Source organism: Marmota monax, unplaced genomic scaffold (genome assembly GCF_021218885.2).
Source record: "Marmota monax isolate L192 unplaced genomic scaffold, Marmota_monax_Labrador192_F-V1.1 WCK01_AAM20220418_F8-fsc00006, whole genome shotgun sequence".
In the NCBI taxonomy this organism is placed as follows: Eukaryota; Metazoa; Chordata; class Mammalia; order Rodentia; family Sciuridae; genus Marmota; species Marmota monax.
This window is the reverse complement of record NW_026693712.1, coordinates 19,989,451-20,011,985: the sequence shown is the minus strand read 5'-3', so window position 1 is coordinate 20,011,985 and position 22,535 is coordinate 19,989,451. Positions and strand designations below refer to the sequence as shown.

General features: G+C 40.4%; 1 protein-coding gene across 4 annotated transcripts in view; it reads left to right on the top strand.

Annotated features, from left to right (window-relative positions):
• The first annotated feature begins 796 nt into the window (after window positions 1–796).
• The window catches only part of Ctnna1 (catenin alpha 1), a 173,494-nt gene continuing 151,755 nt past the window's right edge, over window positions 797–22,535 (top strand). For 2 of the 4 annotated variants that reach the window (XM_058584299.1, XM_058584296.1), the window contains exon 1: window positions 817–931. The gene's annotated coding sequence lies outside the window, so the exon portion shown is untranslated. Of the gene's footprint in view, window positions 932–1,378; window positions 1,535–22,535 lie in introns of those variants that run through there. The other 2 variants (XM_058584297.1, XM_058584298.1) reach the window with 2 other exon arrangements.

Genomic DNA, 22,535 nt, shown 5'->3' with positions numbered 1-22,535 from the left:
TGGATCAGGAGGGCTTTAGGTATAGGGAACAGGTTAGGTGATTTTTTGGTTGCTTTCTCCTTTTTCTTTTTGGTGGTTCTGGGGATTGAACCCAGGGACTCTCTACCACTGAGCTACTTCCCCAGACTATTTTATTTTATTTTTTAATTTTGTGAGAGGGTTTCGCTAATTTGCTCAGGTTGGACGTGATTCTACTGCCTCAGCCTTCCAAGTAGCTGGGATTACAGGCCTGTGCCACAGTGCAGGCTCAACCTCACTATCAGAGAGTCGATTTCTAGTTTCATTCCACCTCAAATTGTGGGTCTTTTACTTAGCCACAAACCGCACCCCCCCCCCTTTTTTTTAAAGCCAGAGAGTGGGCTTAGAGCACTTTTCTGAGAGCCTAGTACTCGGGGACACCTGTGACACTCCCCCAGGAGTGTGCCCAGGACTACGCCAAGCCGCACTTCAGCCACTGGGCGGAGGCGGGGTCTAGCAGGGCTGCGCCCGGAGATTCACCTGTGCGTCGAGAGTTGACTCACCTGCCCTTCCCCAGCCCTCCCCCGCCAGCTAGCTGTTCCAGGAGTCACCGCTCCTCCTCCCGCTCGGGGGTCACTGTCGGTCTGAGCGCCCACTAAATTCCGAGATGAGTAATTCTAGGGGCAGGGGCGAAAAGATATAGGTCCTCCGAGGGTCCGGGCCTGTAGTATGAGCTCTTCCCCTCGGCGCGGGCAGCGAAAGGCCAGGAAAAGCGGGCGGGGCAGCAGGGGGAGGCGCCGGGAAGAGCGTGCCGGAGGGAGGTGCCGGGAAGGGCGGGCGGGGCCCGGGCCGCGGGCGGGGGGCGGGTGCGCCGGGCGGCCCATTTCCTCCTCTGAGCCGGACAGGAGGTAGACAAAGCGGCGGCCGTCGGCTTCGCGCCTCTGGACTCCTGCTATCGTCCCGTTCGACGCAGGTAACTCTTCGCACCCCCTTTTGCGCAGACGTGAGTTCCCATCTGGGCAAGGGGCCCTTCAGGCCGGGACGCCTGAAGCCGGGCCTTGTGGTGGGCTGGCGGAGCGCAGTCTCTTGGGCGACGCTGTCTGGGATTGGGCTCCAGGCGGGTAGGGTCAGGCGTCCTGCGGGCGGCCGCTTCGCCGGGGCCTGGGCACTGTGCGTGCGGGGCCCGAGCTTTCCAGTGGTCTGGAAGTTGAGGGGCAGCGGCGGCTGGAGAAGAGACGCCGCTGGCCCGGCGCGGCCGCGGCGCTTCCTCTTGGAAAAGTTTCTCCTGTTTTCTAAACTTTGTTCCCGGGGCCTTGGCGCTTGCGCGGGTTCTTGTGGTGCGCCCCCAGCTGCCTTTCGTCTGGTGGTGCGTCCGCGCCTTGTCCCTGTGCGGGTGTGTTCCAGCAGTTGAGTTTTCCAGGGAAGTGATTGTTGTCTGGTTTTGTGGCTGCTGCTCCCCTCCCCCTCCTGGCCACGGAAACTTCCCAGTGCGCTGGACACGACGTTGGCAGGACCCGAATTCCGGCCTGGGCGAATTTGAAAGTCGAAGTTCTCCCTTTCTCTGACAGTCTCTTTGGTAAGGTGCGCCACACCCGTATGGACTTTGGCGTGTACATATCAACCTTTACTTTGAAAGTACTCAGTCGCCTTGTTCTACGTAATTGTATGTATTTCTCTCAGTCTTAGTTTTTAGAAATGGCATTAGAGAATTTGTTTTTTGACTTTTGAAGGTTTGTGTGTGTGTGTGTGTGTGTGTGCACGCGCGCGCGCGCGCCTGTGCGTGCGCTGGGGTGGAGGTGGGGAGGGAGAAAAACACGAGAAAACTGGTCAGGAAGGATGTTGACTGACTGTTTAAGCTTGGCTCGGCAGCTGTGGCTTCCCAATACTGCAGGCAGCGGTTGTCTCCAATCCCGGATTGGAACCCTGTTGTGTCCTCCTGAGTCTTTGTAACATTCGGGGGTGTGTTTTGTACGGAATTTATAATAACTTAGAAAATAAGGAAAGATATGTTAGGTTTCCCAGTAAATTTAAAACCATTTCATATTTAGGATGAAGGAAATGCTGGCGGTTTGATGAAAGGATACTTTGTACTTAGAAGTGATTTTTTTAAAGGTCATCCACGCGGTTTTAAGAAACAGGATTTGTAAAGAGTGGAGGAATCATCCATTGTCTCTGCTCAATTGTTTACCTTCTTGAATTTTTGTAAGTTAATTTCCCCCCCCCCCCCTTTTTTTTGGGAGCACACACGGTCTTTGCCCTTAAAGGGCTCACAGCATATTGGAAGAGGCACACACACAGATGTAACAGACTGCTCTAAAGCCATAACAATACTGATAAGAAACTGTGTGGGTCTAATTTTATGTAGTACTAACAGCAGAAGAAACTTGTGGAAGCTCAACAGAGAGCTGATGAGTTTATTTTGATGTCTGGAAAGGCAGATTTTGGGAGGTGGTGTATTTGAATCAGACAGAACTTGAGTTTTAAAACTTTATATGAAGGGAGAAAGTCATGAGATGCATAAGAGGGCGTGGGATATTGTGATATCACTTTCCAGGTTTTTCCTTTACTTTTGGCTACTCTTTCCTCCCTCCCCCATGTAAGTTCTATCCAGAATACCTTTGGTCTTCCACACCATTGATGTGGCATCACCTTCACTTTCATTAGTTAACATCTCATTTTACATACTGACTTAGAGATCTAAGATCAACTCTTCCCCCTAGTTGAAAATCAGTGCTCTCTGCAGTCTCTCATTAACCTTAAGTACTAATATCCAGCTGTCCATTTTGAATACAGATGTCTTCTCCTCATCATCCAGGTAGTCATCTAAGTCCCAGGGAACTCTTTGAATGTCCTACATGCTTTTCAAACTCAGCACGTCTAAAATGAGACTCTGTTCTCTTCAGGAGGCATAAACCAGATGTGGAGATTCAGAGTAACTGGCAGGGTCTTGGAATTCTTTTGAGAAAGTATCATTAGTGTAAGACATGACAGCCCTGTGTTTTGGGGGTGGTGATGGTGTGTGTGTTGGTGAAGATCTAGACAGGAATAGGATCCTCTGCAGGTGTAAAGGGCCTGAGATAGGAGAGACTTAATGTGTTTGGAGGCCTTGAGACTTGTAGCCTAGGACTCTTGGGATAGACAGAAGGCTTCACATGAGATAGCCAGGGAAGAGAGAGGCCAGGCCAAAGAGGGCCATATGTTTATTTTATTTTATTTTTTGGTACCAGAGACTGAACCCAGGGGCACTTAACCACTGAACCACATCCCAGCTCTTTTTTATTTTTTATTTTTGAGTCAGGGTCTCAGTAAGTTGCTTAGGGCCTTTGCTAAGTTGCTGAGCTGGCCTCCAACTTGGAATCATCCTGCTTCAGCCTCCCAAGTCCCTGAAATTATAGGCATGTGCCACCACCTCTGGCCCATATGTGGATTTTATTCTAAATCTGTAAGAACCATTGTAGGGAGTTTTGTGATCTAATAACCATTTTAACTTCTGTTGATGCTTAGAGAAGACTTATTTGTATGCATGGGGAATCAGGTAGTTGAGCTAGGAACTTAGATGGCAGGGAATAAAGGTGGTAGGGATAAAGGAGCAGTATTTTGGAGGAATGAAAGAGGATTTAAGTATGGATTGGATGGCTAGGTTTCTTTGTAACATTGTTTCTTCTGTGATGCAAGTTTTGTGTGTTACCCCTAACTCTCCCCCCCACCCCCATGAGCTCTTAATTAGTGTCTAGTTTTAGTTCTTTCATTTTTGGTAGCATTGTTTATTGCTTACATTTTAAGGAAAACTTTAATTGTGCTGTACCTTTTTAAGAAATTTATTTATTGTTGTAGATGGACACAATACCTTTATTATTTTTATGTGGTGCTGAGGATTGAACCCATGGCCTCACACTCTACCCCTAAGCCATAACCCCAGTCTTGTGCTGTACCTTATTAATGTCCCAGTTTGCCTTTCCTGATAGAAAGTGAGCCTCATAAGCTCCCTGAAGGCAGGAACGGATGGCCTCAGTTGTTGGGGTGGCACTTGGCAAGGAGAGAAGATTAGATTCTTGTTGAAAAAAGGAGAACCAGATATGGCGGCCCACACCAGTAACTCCAGTGATTTGGGACATTGAAGCAGGAGGATGGTAAGTTTGAGGTCAGCCTCAGCAACTTAGTAAGACTCTTTTTCAGTATAAAAAATAAAAAAGGCTAGGGATGCAGCTTAGCATGAAAGCATGGGTTCAATCCCCAGTACCAAAAACAAAACAGAAACAGAGGTCTTTTATTTTAGGGTTTAACTCCTGGGAGAACACTAGTAAGTGAGGCAACTGATTGTGGAGGGCCTGGAATATCAAATTGCTATTTTTTGTAAATTGAAAATCATCTCCAGTTCTGTTTTTCTTTTTTTCCTTCCACCTAGATATAATCTTTGATGAAATCATCTCTCTACAGTGTCCAATTTACATATCTTCCTTTTCTGTTCTTTGCTTACCCTATTTATTTTCGTATACTGGGGATTGAAGCCAGGGGTGCTCTACCATCGAGCTAGACCTCTAGCCCGTTTTACAATTTTTTTTTTCTTGTGGGAGTGTGTTTACTGGGGATTGAACTTAGGGGCACTTGACCACTGAGCCACATCCCCAGCCCTATTTTGTATTTTATTTAGAGACAGGATCTCACTAAGTTGCTTAGTGCCTTTCTTTTGCTGAGGCTGTCTTTGAGCTCTTGATCCTTCTGTCTCAGCCTCCTGAGCTGCTGGGATTATAGGTGTTTACCACTGGGCCTAATTGTTGACTTTTTAAAAAAGATTTTTTTTTAAAAGTTGTTGATGGACCTGTATTTTATTTATTTATATGTGGTGCTGAGAATCAAACCCAGTGCCTCACACATGCTAGGCAAGCACTCTGCCACTGAGCTACAACCCCAGCCCGTAGTTTGACTTTGATACTGGGTCTCACTTAGTTGCTAAGACTTGATCTTGAACTTTCGCTCTTCCCTCTTTCCCCAGTGGTGGTGATTGAACATGCAAGGTATGCAGTCTATTACTGAACTAAACCCCCTGATCCAAACTTTTGATCCTCCTTTTTCAGCCTTCCAAGTATCTAGGATAATAGAAGGCAAGAGCTACTGTGCCCCACTCTATTTTTTTTTTTTTTTAAATATTTATTTTTTAGTAATTGGCAGACACAACATCATTGTTTGTACGTGGTGCTGAGGATCGAACCTGGGCCGCACGCATGCCAGGCGAGCGCGCTACCGCTTGAGCCACATCCCCAGCCCCTGTGCCCCACTCTAAATTCTACTCCCTCCCCCGCTTTTTTTTTGATGGTGCTGGGGATTGAATCTGGGGATACTTTACCACTGAGCTACATCTTAGCCCTTTTTTTACACCTATTTTCTTTGTTTTTTGAGAACATGTGTTGGAGTCCCAATATGTTACCCAGGCTGGCCTTGAACTCCTAGGCTCTAGGGATTCACCTGTCTTCCAAACAGCTGGGACTACAGGCATGTACCACCACACCCAGCTTAACATGCTTTTTCCATTTCTTTTTGTACTAGAGATTGAACCCAGGGGTGCTTAACCACTGAGCTACATTCCTAGCCCTTTTTATTTTGAGACAGGACATCAATCACTAAGCTGCTGAGGCTGGCCTTCAACTTGCCATCCTCTTTCCTCAGTCTCCTGAGTTGCTGGGATTACAGGCATGTGCCACTGCACCCTGCAAACATGCATTTTGCATGGAAACTTTGATCACTGTCGCTGAAAATAATTTTTATCTGAAATCCTAAAATTTGCACCTGACACATGACATTCTCACTATCCTTTGTGTGTGTGTGTGTGTGTGTGTGGGGGGGGGCAAATTATATGTAACAAAATAAACCACTTGCACTCTTAAAGTGTATGCTTCAGTGGCATTAAATCCATTCACATTAAACAATAACTTCCCATTCCCAACTGTCATCCTGTTTTATATTTTTTTTAATCTCTCTGTCTGTTTTTCTTTCCTGTGTTGGGCCTCCCATATTCTAGCAAGTGCTCTACCCCTGAGCTATATCCCCAACCCTTGTATGTATGTATGCATGTATGTATGTATTTATTTTTGTGACTGGTTTTAACATTGTCATAAAGGTTTATTCATTTTGTAACATGTTTCAGAATTCCCTCCTTTCCCCCTTTAAAAAAATTTTTTTTTTGAGAGCTGGGGAATGAATCCAGGGCCTAGCCCATACTAGGCAAGTGCTTTACTACTGAACTACATCCTACATTCCCCTTGACCTTTAAAATTTTTCACCTTGAGAGAGGGTCTGGCTAAATTGCCCAGCCTGTCCTTGAACCTTTGCCTCAGCCTCCTCAGATTACAGGTGTCTGCCACCACACCTGGTACTTTCCTTCCTTTTAAAGTCTGAATAACAATATTCCATTATCCATTCATCTTTTTACAGACACTTGGGTTATTTCTACCTTTCAGCTGTTGTGAATAATACAGCTATGAATGTATGGGTACACAAATACCTGTTTGAGTTTCTACTTTTAGTTTTTTGAGGAATATATCCAGAAGTGGAATTGCTAGATCATGTGGTAATTCTGTGTTTAACATCCCCCCCACCCCCACTGGGGATTAAACCAAGGGGCACACTATCACTGAACTATATCTCCAGACCTTTATTTTTGTTTGAGTCAGGGTCTCATTAAGTTGCTAGCTTTGAATTTGCAATTTCAAATAGCTGGGATTATAGGCATAGGCCACCTCTGCCAGGCCTGTGTTTTTTAAGAACCACCAGAGTGTTTTTTATAGCTGTTGAGTTGTTTTGGATTAGCACCAGAAGTGCATCAGGGATTCCAGTTTTTCTACTTTCTTACCAACACTTATTTATGTTGTGTGTTTTTTTAAATATTGATTTTTTTTAGTTTTTAGGTGGACACAATATCTTTATATTATGTGGTGCTGAGGATCGAACCCAGTGCCTCATACATATTAGGCGAGCACCCTACTACTGAGCCACAACCCCAGCCCCTTGTTTTTTTTTTTTTTTTTTTTTTGGATAATAGCCATTGTGATGAATTGAGGCTGTTTGTCTCATTGTGGTTTTTATTTGTAATTCCTTAATGATGAGTGAGCATCTTTTCATGTAATTATTGGCCATTTGTATATACATTTGGAGAAATTTCTATTTAGCACCCCCCACCCCCGCCCCTCATAGTGGGGATTGAACACAGGGCATTCTATCCCTGAGTTATATCCTCAGCCCTTTTTAATTTGAGGCAAGGTCTGTCTAAATTGCTGATGCCTAGTATTTGCCCAGCCTAGAACTTGAGATCTTCCTGCCTCAGTCTCATGATTAGCTGGGATTACAGGTGTGTGCCACCATGTCTGGTTAAACCATCCATTTTTAAGTTAAAAAACTGTTTTTTGAAGTGCTAGGAACCCAGGGTCTTAGGCATATCAAGAGTTCTTAATGTATTCTGGACAGTAGTGCTTTATCAAATATATATGATTTGCAAATCAAGTATCTTCTCCCAAACTGATGTGTTGCCTTTTCATTCTGTTGATGGTGTCCTTTGTTGCACAAGTTTTTATTTATTTACTTTTATTTATTTATTTCTTTTTTTGATGGTGGTACTGGGAGTGGAACCAGGGGTACTCTACCACTGAGTTATACCCACAGCACTTTTAATTTATGTATTTTAAAATATTGGGACAGGGGGCTGGAGTTGTGGCTCAGTGGTAGAGCACTTGCCTGGCATGTGTGAAGCCCTGGATTTGATCTTCAGCACCGAATATAAATTAAAAAAAAAAATAAAAGATCCATTTACAGCTAAAAAATATTTAAAAAAATATTGGGACAAGATCTCACTAAGTTGGTGAAGCTGGCCTTGAATTTGAGTTTGAGATCTTTTTACCTCAGCCTTGAGAATAGCTGGGATTATAGGCATGTTGTGCCATGACTCTTGGCAATAGTTTTTTATTTTTTTTGGTACCAGGGATTGAATCCAGGGACTCTTAACCATTACTAAGTTGCTTAGGGCCTTGCTAAGTTGCCCTTGAGCCCTGCTAAGTTGCTGAGGCTGGCTTTGAACTCATGATCTTCCTGCCTCAGCCTCCCAAGATGCTGGGATTACAGGTGTGTGCCACTGCATCTGGCTAATAATAGTTTTTAGTTTTATTTACTTATGGTGCTGGGGATCAGACTCAGGGCTTCATGTATGCTAGGCAAGCATACTACCACTGAGCTACATGCCCAGCCCAATAGTTTTCACTTCATTTATTTATTTATTTACTTATTAATTTTTGGTACCGGGGATTGAACTCAGGGGCATTCGACTATTGAGCCATATTCCCAGCCCTATTTTGTATTTTATTTAGAGACAGGGTCTCACTGAGTTGCTTAGAGCCTCGCTTTTGCGGAGGCTGGCTTTGAACTCGAGATCCTCCTGCGTCAGCCTCCTGAGCTGCTGGGATTACAGGCGTGCGCCACTGTTCCCGGCTACCCAAAAGTTTTTATTTTTGATTCAGTACAATTTTTGTTGTTGTTACTGTTGTATTTTTGATGTTATATCTAAGAAAACATTGTCAAATTTAGTGTCATGGAATTTTTTCCTATAGCTTCTTCTACCTTAGCTAAACTGTGGATACCTTGAAAGTAGATATTATATTACTATTCCATCCACTTTTCCTCCTACACAGTAAGCACATGGTGAACAAGGAAATACATTTTAAAATGTATTCTTAGGTTATGGTAAACAGTAGATTTATGGGGTGAGGTGTTTTTTATTGCTAATTTGTTATCAATTATGTGTCTATTTGATGAATTATGATTCATCATAATGATTATGACATGCTCTTAGGAGTTTTCAGTCTTATAAGTTGCAGCCCTGGAGTTTCAATGTGGTCATTTGTTTAATGAATAAGTTGATTTATAAAGGATATTTACTTAACTTATTATTATTTTTTTTAAGAGAGAGTGGGGGGGAGGGGGAGAGAGAGAGAGAGAGAGAGAGAGAATTTTAATATTTTATTTTTTAGTTTTCGGCATACACAACATCTTTGTTTGTATGTGGTGCTGAGGATCGAACCTGGGCCGCATGCATGCCAGACGGGCATGCTACTGCTTGAGCCACATCCCCAGCTCTACTTAACTTATAATATTATAAAATTATGTTCTATTATGGAGTGCTGAACAGGGCAAGTTCTTTTTTCTTCTTTTGGTACTAGGGCTTGAATGCAGGGTGCCCTACTATTGAGCTATAGCCCCAGTTCTTTTTTCTTTCTTTTCTTTTTTAAAATTTTCCCTATTCCCCAGCACAAAAAGCTTCACTCCAGTCCTTTGTAATCTTTGAGACAGGGTCTCACAAATTACTTAGGGTCTCACTAAGTTGCCCATACTGGCCTCAAATTTGAGATCCTCCTGTGGGGAAAAAAGGTACATTCACACATTGCTGGTGGGACTGCAAATTGGTGCAACTCTATGGAAAGCAGTATGGAGATTCCTCAGAAAACTTGAAATGGAACCACCAGTTGACCCAGTCATCCCACTCGTAGATACCCAAAGGACTTACAATCAGCATACTATAGTGATGGCAGACACATCAATATTTATAGCAGGTCAGTTCACAATAGTTAAACTATGAAACCAACCTAGGTGCCCTTCAACAGATGAATGGATAAAGAAACTGTGATACATACATATATACACAATGGAATATTACTCAGCCTTAAAGAAGAATGAAATTATGGTATTTTGCCAGTAAGTGCATGGAACTGGAGAATATCATGCTAAGCAAAATAACCAATCCCAAAGAACTAAAGGTTAAATGTTGGCCAGGAGTTGTAATCCTGCAGCTCAGGAGGCCAAGGCAGGAGGACCGCAAGTTCAAAGCCAGACTCAGCAATTTAGCGAGGCTCTAAGCAACTCAGCGAGACCCTGTCTGTAAATAAACTATAAAAAAGAGCTGGAGATGTTGTTCAGTGGTTAAGTACCCCTGGGTTCAATCCCCTCTACAAAAAAAAAAAAAGAAAAAAAAAAAGACCAAATGTTTTCTCTGCTATGCGGATGCTAATTCACAATAAGGGGATGAGGAAGAATAGAGGTATTTTGGACTAGATAGAGGGGAGGGGAGGGGGTATGGGAGTAGGAATAATAGGAGTAATAGTAAAATGAATTGGACATTATTATCCTATGTATATATTTGATTACATGACCTGTGGACCTGAAAATGTGTTCTACTGTCATGTATAACTAATTAGAAGAAATAAAACGTATATTTAAGAGCTGAGATCCTCTTGCTTCACTTTTTGAATCTAATTTACTGTCCAATCCTTTCTCCAGAAGTTTCATGCCTTTTCTAATAGACTGAGGAATTCCAAAGTAGGTATATCAGATTATGTCAATACACTTTTTATTTAGGTGGGGTGACATTTCCTGGTGCTTCCTACTCTGTCATCTTCCCAGAGTGTCCTCCCATAATTTCCTTCCTTTTTAAGGCTGAGTAATACTGCATCTATATGCCACATTTTGTTTATCTATTCATCTTTTGATGGACATGTGGGTTGTTTCCAAGATATGTTACTTTTACAGCTTTTAAAATTTTGCTAGATTCCCCTCAAAAAGTGTACTTTATTTGCATCTGTGGTATTATCAAGTTATTTTCCATTGTTGAATGAAGCTAAAAGTAGGCTTTTTTTTTTTTTTTTTTTTTAATTTCTGGGGATGGAACACAGGGCCTCAACATGTGCTAGGTGAGTGCTCTGTTAAATCCCCAACACAGCTAAAAGGGAGGGTTTTGATGGAGATCATACTCCTTAGATCGACATAGAAATGTCCCTCAGGCTGGGTAGGTTCATAGTAAATTTTGGGAGAGCTGTGTACTTGTGGTGGTATAATCCAGAGAGTGTTTGGCACTGAATTTCTGTCCAGTAGTGCTCCTTGTCAAGGATGATTATGGGTCCACCTTATCATCTGTAGCACTTCTAAAGCCTCTTCAGAGGTTGATGCTGACTTGTCTTTTGCAGCATAGATTCTGAGTGAATAATATTTTGAACACTTAAATTGTGTGGTTTAGTTGTATGCATATGCTGTTAGAAGTAAATAAGTTTACTTTTCTATATCTGGATTGTGGAGGTGATAATTCAAATGTTTTTAGAATAGTATAGCAAAGAGTGAGATATATATATATTTTATTTTTCTTGCAACTGGGTCTTACTATTTTGCCCAGGCTGATCTGGAATCTGTGGGCTCAAGCGATCCTCTTGCATTGGCCTGGCTACTGTGCCTGGCTCCAAAGAATGAATTCTACAGCGTATAAAAAGTGAAAAAAATGAACAGATAAAAAATTTCCTTTGTGTGTTTTTTGAGGCAAGTTTGACTTTTTTTTTTTTTAGGTGGGGGGTGGTATCCTGGGGATTGAGCCCAGGGGCACTTAACCACTGAGCTACATCCCTAACACTTAAAAAAATTTTTTTTGTTTTAGTTGTTGATGGACCTTTATTTTATTTCCTTATTTATATGTGGTGCTGGGAATCGAACCCAGTGCTTCATGCTCTACAGCTGAGCTACAACTCCAGCCCCTCCCTAACACTTTTTAATTTGTTTTTCTTTTTGAGACAGTGTCTTACTAAATTGCTGAGGCTGGCCTTGAACTTGTGATCCTTTTGCCTCTGCCTCCTGAGCTTCTGAATAGGTATGCACCCCTATGTGAAGATGAAATAGTGAGATAGCAGGGCACCATGGCACATGCCTGTATTCCTAGCAACTTGGGAGGCTGAAGCAGGAGGATTGCAAGTTCAAGGCTAGCCTGGATAACTAAGAGGGACCCTGAGACAAAACAAAAACAAAACTAGGGGAATACTCAGTGATAGAGCAATACTGGATAAATTCCCCAGTACTAGTTTAAAAAAAAAAGGTAGTAAAAAATATGAACTTAATTATCTGTTCTGTTTTTCTATCCCTTAAGTGATTTTCCGCTTAATCATTTTTTTCCCATAAGTGATCATGAAGCCACAAGCTTTGAAGCCTTAAAAAATTGTTGGTTATACTGCAAAATGTCAAAGGATTTGTCTTAACACCTTTCTCTTCTTTCTTCTTCCTCCTTTTTTTTTTTTTTTTGTATTTGTTTTTAGCACCTTGTTTTAAGGAAAAAGTTAAGTGCATTAAGCATCTGGGAGAGTCTCACAGGGCAGCGGTCTGTGAAACTTGCCCAGGTGCCAGTGAGCTTGCTTCCAGGTCTTGAAAGTGTTTGTTGGGTTGCTCAGCCCCATATTGTGGACCTGAACCAAACAGTGTAGGGAATTGGACAGTTTAGCTCCATTTGCTCTGCCTCATGTTATTTGCTCATCTGGTGGCATCACTATACTGAAGTATCCATTATTGAAAGTTTTAAGAGTTCAAAAATAACCATGCTTCAAAATAAAACGGTAACATTACCCTTTCTTAGCTTCTAAATATTTATATTTTCTTATTTAGTTTTTTAATAACTGCCATACTTTTTTTCATGTACAAGTATGCCTCAACTCCATTTCTAATGGAGCTTGAAATTAGCATGTGTTTCTGTTTATTTATTGATGAACTGTCATCTATCAAGTCCACTTTTTGATTGTGCCTTTCATTACCTGCAAGTTTGGAGTAGTGCATATACTGTAAATATAGTTCAAAGGGCACCTTTGGATTTTGTTCTAAATATTTGTAACAAAGATTTGATCATTTGGAACCTGAACTGTATGTGTAGTGTGATGTGATTATTAAAATGTCATCTTTTCCAAGTTGTTATTTTATTGAAAGAAGGACTGGAATTATTTGTGAAGTTATTCAGTTTTCATTTTGAGGAGTTTTTGAATAAAAGCTTTCAAGGACTTACAAAAGAGAAATTTATCTTTTGTGTTAAAATTTTGTAATGAATAATGGGGTATGGTGGCAATTCTAGCTACTCCAAAGGCTGAGGCAGTAGGATTGTAAGCCCATCCTAGGCAACTCTGCAAGATCCTGTTTGAAAATAAATAAAGAGGCTGGGGATGTAGCTGGTAGAACACTGGGGTTCAATCTCAGTTTAAAAACAAAAAATTGTAATAAGTAATCTAATCCAGTTCAATTCTTAGTGTTAATTATTTAGTCTTAATCCATAATTTTAATTTAAAGGCTAATTCTTTCTTAGACTGCCTACTTTTGACTGTTCCATTTCATTATATTGAGTTGTGGATTTTCCTCATTTTCTTTTTCATTATTAAATAGTGTCAAAAAAGTGGGTCATCAATTGTCTTGAAAATGTCTTATTGCTATGGTTAATATTATTTTGTTAGTATTTGACATTCTGAATTGAAGCTGTGAGTTGGAAGCCTGGTTAATATCGGGTTACATAATCCAGTGATTTATTAACCAAGTTAGACTACAGATTGTTTTTTTTTTTTTTTTTTTTTTTTAATTTTTTATTGTGGGTTGTTCAAAACATTACAAATTTCTTGACATATCATATTACAGATTGTTTTTTAAACTGAAAGTGCTGTTATAACTCAGAAAACGCATTTAGTGTGTTGCATTTTAAGTGACATGAAGAATAGGAGCCTTTGCCCTCCAATCCATGCCTTCTTTCCAAGCAAAGATTCATCGTTACTATTCATTCACAGTGTATTGAATATTTTATTATATTAAATATTTCATTATTAATTCAGACTCTTAATCATAGTTTATGAACTATGATACTGTCGCAAATAAGCCATAGGCTTAAAGGGAGAGGTAAGAATCAGTGTTTTTGGCATTTTCTCTTTCTGGGGATTTCTAAATTGGCAAAGTTTTCCTATAATTACCTGTTATTTTCTTACATCCTTGGACCTGGAGTCATCTTGTTCTCAGAAAAGCTTTGGACTGACTTTGAAATGCATCTTTAGAAACCTGTCATTTTGCAGAGAAGTGGCAAAGTGAAATGTGAGCTTGATCCCTTGGGAGAGGGAGGAAAAAAAAAGATCAAAGGAGATGAAAGATGGCAACCCTAGATAGAAATTTAAGCTTTTTTGGGTTAAGACCAGTGGAAGCTATGATGTTTTCCAGGTAGCTTTATTGAGTCATAGTCTAAGGCAGTATTTAGTTTGCTGTATCTCGGTGACATTGGGAGGGGTTTGCTTATATACAGTACATTTATTAAAAGACTGCCTTGCAGGGGCTGCGGTTGTGGCTCAAAGTAGAGCACTTGCCTAGCATGTGTGAGGCACTGGGTTCATTTCTCAGCACTGCATATAAATAAATGAATACATTAAGATCCGTCAACATCTTTTTTTTTTTTTTTTTTTAGTTGTAGATGGACACAATACAGGGTGAGTGATGTATATTCTGAGTTACAAGGCAGGAGGAGGAGGAAAAGTAGGAAACGATCCCTGGAGTTTCTTCCAAGGGACAAGAAGAATAGGCTGGGATAGGAATGGGAGGGTGCTTGGGTTAGTGGCTGTAAAATTTGAAGCAAGCTCTGCAGTTGTGTATGGAGAGATCCTATAGACTTGGGAAATGCAGCTCTAGTGGTGAAGGTGCCATCTGGTGATTTTCTACTTGTCTTTGGTGACTGGAACAGATGGGTTTTTGTTTCTATTATAGATTGGATTTGGAGTGTTCCTTAGGGACTGAGTCCCACCTTGATTCTATTGGGAGGTGGGGCTCAGTGGATGTTATTTAATTTGTCGGGAGTGTACCCTCAAGGGAATTTGTGGGAACCTGGTCTATTTCACTTTTTCTTACTTTTTGGACATTAGGTGGCCATATATACTGCCATGGGTCCAGAGCAATGGGGCAAACCAATTATGGACTAAAATTTGTAAATCTAAGGCCAAAATAAATCTTTTCACTTTATAATTTGATTATCTCAGGTATTTGTTACAGTGACAAAAAGCTTTCTAACAGCTCCTCTCCTCCTACCCCCACCCTTATTTTTTTCTTTCTTTCTTTCCCTGGGGGTTGAACTTAGGGGCACTAGACCACTGAGCCACACCCCCACCCCCATTTTGTATTTTATTTAGAGACAGGATCTCACTGAGTTGCTTGTACCTCACTCTTGCTGAGGCTGGCTTTAACTTGGATCCTTCTGCCCCAGCCTCCTGAGCTGCTGGGATTACAGGTGTGTGCCATTGTGCCTGGCTCTTTCTTTTTAGAGGTGAGAATATAATGGGTTGAGGATATTTTTATATTAGGAAGGATGAAGTCCAAACCTTTAATGCCTTCTTAATTTCTTAGTTTATCTTTCAGTCTTAATGGCTATTTTTTCACTACCTGTCCTAATTTTCACTCATACAGTGGTTTCTGGAAAGTGCCGGTGTTCTTGGTGTCATTGTCCTTCACAACCTGAAACAACTGCCCTCTGTGGAATAATGTCAGATCTCAGTAAGGCCTCCCGACTAGTTGGGAACTCCATTGTTTGTGCTAGCCATTTGTGCTAGCGGAGTTGTGCACTAGTAGAGAATTCTACATTTTTGTTATTTTGTAACTGTATTCCTATCTAGACTGTGAGCATTTTTCTGCCAACTTTTTTTTTGGGGGGGGGGTACAGGGTGTAAAAATCTTCAAACCTAACAGAAGAGTTGAAAGAGTAAGTACAAAGAGCACTCGATTTACCAATTCACCTAGATTTATCAATTGTTAACACATTTCAGTTTTGCAGGGAATAATAACTCCAGACCAGACCTCATGGAACTTCACTCTTAAGTTATTGTCACTCTTGGGAGGAAAGAGTAAGGATGTGGCCATGATACCACTATCACATGCAAGAACTTGATATAACATTATGTAATGCTTTTTTTTTTTAAGGTGGGAGACAATACTGGGGATTAAATCCAAGGGCTCATGTATGCTAGGCAAATACTCTACCACTGAAGTACATGTCCAGCCTTTTTCTGATTTTGAGATAGTGGCTCCCTAAGTTGCCCAGGCTGACCTTGAACTTGTGATTCTCTTGCTTCAGCCTCCTGAGTAACTGGGATTATTGGCATGCACCCTGTCTCTAAAACCTTTTTGTGTGTGTGTGTGTGTGTGTGTGTGTGTGTGTATAGTACTGGGGATTGAGCCCAGGCCTCTTCCAGCCTGTAAAACCTTTTAAAGAATGGTCTGAGGATTAATGTTACTTCTCCCTGGAAGGCGGAAGCTTAGACCTTCTGAATAAGAGTATGTCTTTTGACAAGATCTTCAGAAGTTTGTAGTTCATATTCATATTCAGATTGCTCCAGTTGTCCTAATGATGTATTGTATATGTGTATAAAATATATCACTGTGTATATTTTTTTTGGGATCAGGAATCAGTAAGAGATTACGTAATGCATTCAGTTGTCATCCTTTTAGTTTTGATTTCCAGTCCTTTTTTTTTTTTTGCCCTTCTTTCTCCTTGGCATTGACATTTTTGAAGGGTTTAGACAAGTTTTGTAGATGCTTCACGGTTTGGATTTGTCTGATCTTTCATTCTTAGGGCTTTGCAGTGGGTTGTCAGGTTGTTCCCTGGTGGTGATACTAAATTTAAACACTTGATTAAATGACATCTGCTAGATTTCTGTTTTGTAACTATACCTGTTTCCTTTTGGTCTTAATAATTAATTGCTATGATATCTGCTTGGGATTTCTAATTAGTCTTTCTGTCCCTGGCACCTTGCAGAATCCCAGAACATGGCACTTGGTCATTAATGAATGAATGACAAAATGGGTCATCAAAGGTATATACTACAAGTTTTAGAGATAATTATTGTGTTTTCTCACCCAGTTTGCATTACTACCTGACTTTATGGTCAAGTCTAGACATCTTTTTGCCTGTCTCTATAAGAAAAATACATTTTTCTTCCTTCTGTGAACTTCTCAGCTATGTGAAGAGTTTAAGTCTCATTGTTCTACAACAAAAACTTCTTTTCCCTGTTATCTGTCTTTTCTCTCCCGCTGCCAGTCCAGATTCTTTTTTTCATATTCTTTGTATTTCAGACTAGAGTCGTCTAGTCCCTTATGGAAACAGGGACTTTCTGTGCATCCATAATCAATTGTCTGTTATGAGAGCTTAATTCAGCTTTCTGTTAAACACTCTTCCATTATTGATAGTCTCAACCATAATGAGATAGACACTAAATAAATGAATATAAAATATATATATTTGCCCCATACTTGTGAAAAAAACCTTTTTTTCCCCTTTGGGCTGCGGGTTGAACATAGGGGTGCTTTACCACTGAGTTGTATTCCCAGCCCTTTTTTGTTTTTTGAGATAGGGTCTCTCTTTTTTTTTTTTTAATTGGTTGTTCAAAACATTACAAAGCTCTTGACATATCATATTTCATACATTAGATTCAAGTGGGTTATGAATTCCCATTTTTACCCCAAATACAGATTGCAGAATCACATCGGTTACACATCCACATTTTTACATAATGCCATATTAGTGACTGTTGTATTCTGCTACCTTTCCTATCCTCAACTATTCCCCCTCCCCTCCCCTCCCCTCTTCTCTCTCTATCCCATCTACTGTAATTCATTTCTCTCCTTGTTTATTTTCCCATTCCCCTCACAACCTCTTATATGTAATTTTGTATAACAGTGAGGGTCTCCTTCCATTTCCATGCAATTTCCCTTCTCTCTCCCTTTCCCTCCCACCTCATGTCTCTGTTTAATGTTAATCTTTTCCTCCTGCTCTTTCTCCCTGCTCTGTTCTTAGTTGCTCTCATTATATCAAAGAAGACATTTGGCATTTGTTTTTTAGGGATTGGCTAGCTTCACTTAGCATAATCTGCTCTAGTGCCATCCATTTCCCTGCAAATTCCATGATTTTGTCCTTTTTTAGTGCTGCGTAATACTCCATGGTATATACATGCCACATTTTTTTTTATCCATTCATCTATTGAAGGGCATCTGGGTTGGTTCCACAGTCTAGCTATTGTGAATTGTGCTGCTATGAACATCGATGTGGCAGTATCCCTGTAGCATGCTCTTTTAAGGTCTTCAGGGAATAGTCCGAGAAGGGCAATAGCTGGGTCAAATGGTGGTTCCATTCCCAGCTTTCCCAGGAATCTCCATACTGCTTTCCAAATTGGCTGCACCAATTTGCAGTCCCACCAGCAATGTACAAGAGTACCCTTTTCCCCACATCCTCGCCAGCACTTGTTGTTTGACTTCAGAATGGCTGCCAATCTTACTGGAGTGAGATGGTATCTTAGGGTGGTTTTGATTTGCATTTCTCTGACTGCTAGAGATGGTGAGCATTTTTTCATGTACTTGTTGATTGATTGTATGTCCTCCTCTGAGAAGTGTCTGTTCAGGTCCTTGGCCCATTTGTTGATTGGGTTATTTGTTAACTTATTGTCTAATTTTTTGAGTTCTTTGTATACTCTGGAAATTAGGGCTCTATCTGAAGTGTGAGGAGTAAAAATTTGTTCCCATGAGATAGGGTCTCACTAAGTTGCTTAGGGTCTCTCTAAGTTGCTGAGGCTGGCCTTGAACTTGCCATTGTTGCTGCTTAAGTGTCATGATGTCCGGGGTCCTTTTTTTTGTTTTGTTCACTCCTATTGAGGATAATATCTGTGAAGAAGAAGCGCTCAAATATTTGCTGAATGAATGGTTAAGTGAACACTATTTTTTCAGGTTTACCTTTTGTCCTTCACTAAGTGCTTTTTTTTGGGGGTGGTGGTGGTGGTGGTGCTTAACCACTGAGCAACAGCCTGTTTTGTATTTTATTTAGAGACAGGATCTCACTGAGTTACTTAGGGCCTCACTAAGTTGCTGAGGCTGGCTTTGAACTCATGATTCTCCTGCCTCAGCCTCCCAAGTTGCTGCAATTACAGGTGTGTTTACAGGTGGCTTCACTAAGTGCTTTTGTTGTCAAACTATTCCTTTTATTTCCTCATTGCCTTTTGTGCCCTCAAGAATATAAGAGAGGGGCTGGGATTGTGGCTCAGCTGTAGAGCACTCGCTTAGCATGCGTGAGGCCCTGGGTTCCATCCTCAGCACCACATAAAAATAAATAAATAAAATAAAGATAAAAAAAAAGTAAAAAAGAAAAAAGAATATAAGAGAGAGGGCTGGGATTGTGGCTCAGTGGTAGAGCACTTACCTAGTACATATGAGGCACTGGGTTCAATTCTCAATACCAAATTAAAAAAAAAAAAGGGCTGGGGGCTGGGGATGTGGCTTAAGTGGTGGCGTGCTCGCCTGGCGTGCATGAGGCGCTGGCTTCGATCCTCAGCACCACATGGAAACGAAAAATGGGGATATTGTGTCCACCTAAAACTGGAGGATAAATATTAAAAAAAAAAAAAAAAAAAAAAAGGGCCGGGGTTGTGGCTCAGTGGTAGCATGCTTGCCTAGCATACGTGATGCACTGGGTTTGATTCTCAGCACCACATACAATTAAATAAAAATAAAGGTCCATCAACAACTAAAAAAAAATTAAAATAAATAAATAAAAAAATAAAGTTATTATAAAAAATATAAGAGAACAAAATAAAGAGTGATTTTTAAGTGTTTTACTATTGTTTTTCTTTAAAGATCTAGTCAGGTATCCTTTTTTCCATAGGTTTGTGTATTTGGTTTTGTTTTGATTTTTGGTACTGGGGATTGAACACAGGGTGTTTTATCTTGACACAGCGTCTCAGTAAGTTGCTTAGGGCCTCACTAAGTTGCTAAGGCTGGCCTTCTACCTTGCAATCCTCCTGTATCAGTCTCTGGGGTCTTTGGGATTATAGGTGTGCCCCATCATGCCTGCCAAGTCTTGTGTATTTGGAAGGAGAGCAACAACTACTACTGTGTGACATTTGAATGCCTGTTATATAATATATGTTATGGCTTGATTACATACAAATGATAGATTGCTCGTTTGATTCAGTTACTCTGCAGTAGGTGTGATTGTATTTGGCCTTCATGGTTGACGGAAGTCTTAAGAATATTTTTTGGATGGTGATATTGTAATTGTGATTAGAAATAGAGACCATAATTATGGGAAAAAAGTGTTCTCTTTTGTTTATGTGGACCATCTGCATTTTTATATCAATTATTTTCTTATCCCTCCCCTCAGTTCCAGCTGGTTTGTAGTTTAGAAGAGGAATATGATAGATAGGGGATTGGAGATTTAGTCATAAAGTCAGGACCCCCCCCCCCCCTTAATTATAAGGGTTAACCTCTGTCCCCAGTTACCAGGAGATTTGAGAGTTGAGGTTTCAATATTAGTGTTAACCCTACTTAGTGAACATGCAACTTGGCATACCTATGACAGCACTAAGTAATCTGCAACACTGTATCTTTTACAGTATGACAGTTAACTTTGCTTTGGGTACTTTTAATTTCTAAATTTCCTGATTTGCATTTAAATGAACTATTCTGACACTTCATTTACTTAACCTTGCTGTTAAAAAAATTGGCATTGAACAGCATTGTAAGTATGGACTAAAGCTTTGGAGTAGATGGATTTTAAGAATGATGTGGCCATTCTGTTGTTAATGAACTTGTAATGTCTTTTGAGAAGGTATGTAGCTCTTTTGCACAAATGAGGCTGTTTGCCAACAATCAGCTTTCTTGTTTCTGATGGAACTATGCCTTTACTTTCTCCTTGTTGTTTCTCCTCTCCCTTTCTATTTTACAGATTGCTAGCCAAAGGACTGCATCTCTGCACCTTTCTGAATTTATAGTGAATGTATATTTTACTTTATAGCCAGAATTGCTATTTTTAAGGTAATGAAGACTGAATAACTACAATTTAACTTTTTATTTAGTTTCACTAAGCATAATCTCTCATGGAAAAACTTAAAGTTGCTGTCATTAATTAAGGTTGGCTAGCTCTTGTAGGTTTTGTAATAGATCTTGCAAAGGAGTACTCTGTAAGTTAATTGGAAAACTAGAAACTGCCAGAGTTTTAAAAATTATTTGCTCAGCTACTCTAAACAATGCCATTAATTGTGGAAAACCAGAAGATATGACAAAGATTAAAGCAGGAACTATTTCTTGGTAGGCTTGTAAATATTTTCACTTCTGGTTGCGTAAATTCAGTTCAGCTAAAAACTGCTTTACGTCAAGTACCTTGCCAGCAATTTAAGGAATATGAAGAAATATATGCATAGTTATTATCCTTAAACTTAAAATATAGATAGAAAGACTACATGCTAAGCCTGAGAAAGTTAATTTGGTTTAATAAAACAATTCGAAAGCTATTAAGATATGAAATGTCAGTGCTAGAAGGCATATACAGTTCATCCTCTTATAGATGAGAAAACTAACATCCAGAAAGGTGAAATGGCTTCCCCAAGTAAGTGTCAAAACTGGTACCAATAAGCTTGTGTTGTTGTAGAACACATTCTCTTTATATTTAAGCTCTCTGCTTTTGTTTTTGGAAATCCTTTAAGGATTGGGGTCATCAAAAGCGTAACTTGGCTCTGTTGTATAGTTTAAAAATGTTTAGTGTCATTCTTGGCAGGGCTTTTGATTAAAGATGCAGTCTACTTCTATCATGGTTATTGAAAGTCTTGAAAACACACTGAATGAGTTTTTAATTTTTAAGTGTCAGTATATTTCAGGTTTCTCAATGTGAGAGATGGAATACTTTGTTCCAGTCCCTTTAGTAGGGGCTTGGTGAATTTTTATGGAGGAAGAGGAAGACCTTCTCAGAGACATTAGTTAAGAGGATGTGGAGTTCTGAACTAGAAGTGACTTTGGGGGAGAATCTTATTCAGAGATCGCAGAGTGGTGACCAACAGGGCAATCATAGTACCCAAACATGTTTGTCACAGTGGTAAAATTTTGGCAGCCAGGTGCAGTGGTGCACGCCTGTAATTCCAGCAGCTGGGGAGGCCAAGGCAGGAGGATCTCGAGGTCAAAGCCAGCCTCAGCAAAAGTGAGGTGCTAAGCAACTCATTGAGACCTTGTCTCTAAATAAAATACAGAATAGGGTTGGGGATGTGACTTAATGGTTGAGTGCTCCTGAATTCAATCCACATTACTAAAAAAAAAAAATTTTTTTTTGGTGTGTGGGGGGGAATTGTTGCTGACATGAATATTAGGAGATTTCATGTAAATATCTACATTTCTGGCTTCTCAGAAAACCAGATGATCTGGTAATCCTGGATCTTCCAGATAACAAAATTGCTTAGAGTGGATGGGCAACAAGGCACAGACTTACTGATTTGGCAGGCTTGGCCTCTCTCAGTGTCACCCATTCCCCTCAAAATACACTCAACTGGAGAGGCCAGGTGTCATTTGCAGTTTATTATTGTGTCTATATTCTGCATGCCCCCTGCCCCCATATATATATATATATATATATATATATATATATATATATATATATATATATGCATGCATTGTAGTTCTACATAATAGTGAGATTCGTTGTTATATATTCATGCATGTACACAATATGACAATATAATTTGGCTACTATCACTCACCAGTGCTTCTCCCCTCTCTCACCTCTTCCCACCCCCTGGTCCCTTTCGTCCTCTATTCTACTGATCTCCCTTTGATTTTTCATGAGATCAGTTCCCCACTTTTTAAGTTAAGAAGTCAATGGGGCTGGGGGTATATCTCAGTAGTAGAACATGTGCCTGTCATGTGCAAGGTCTTGGGTTCAATCCCAAGCACACCTCTACCCCTAATATTTTGTATCCTAAAGTATC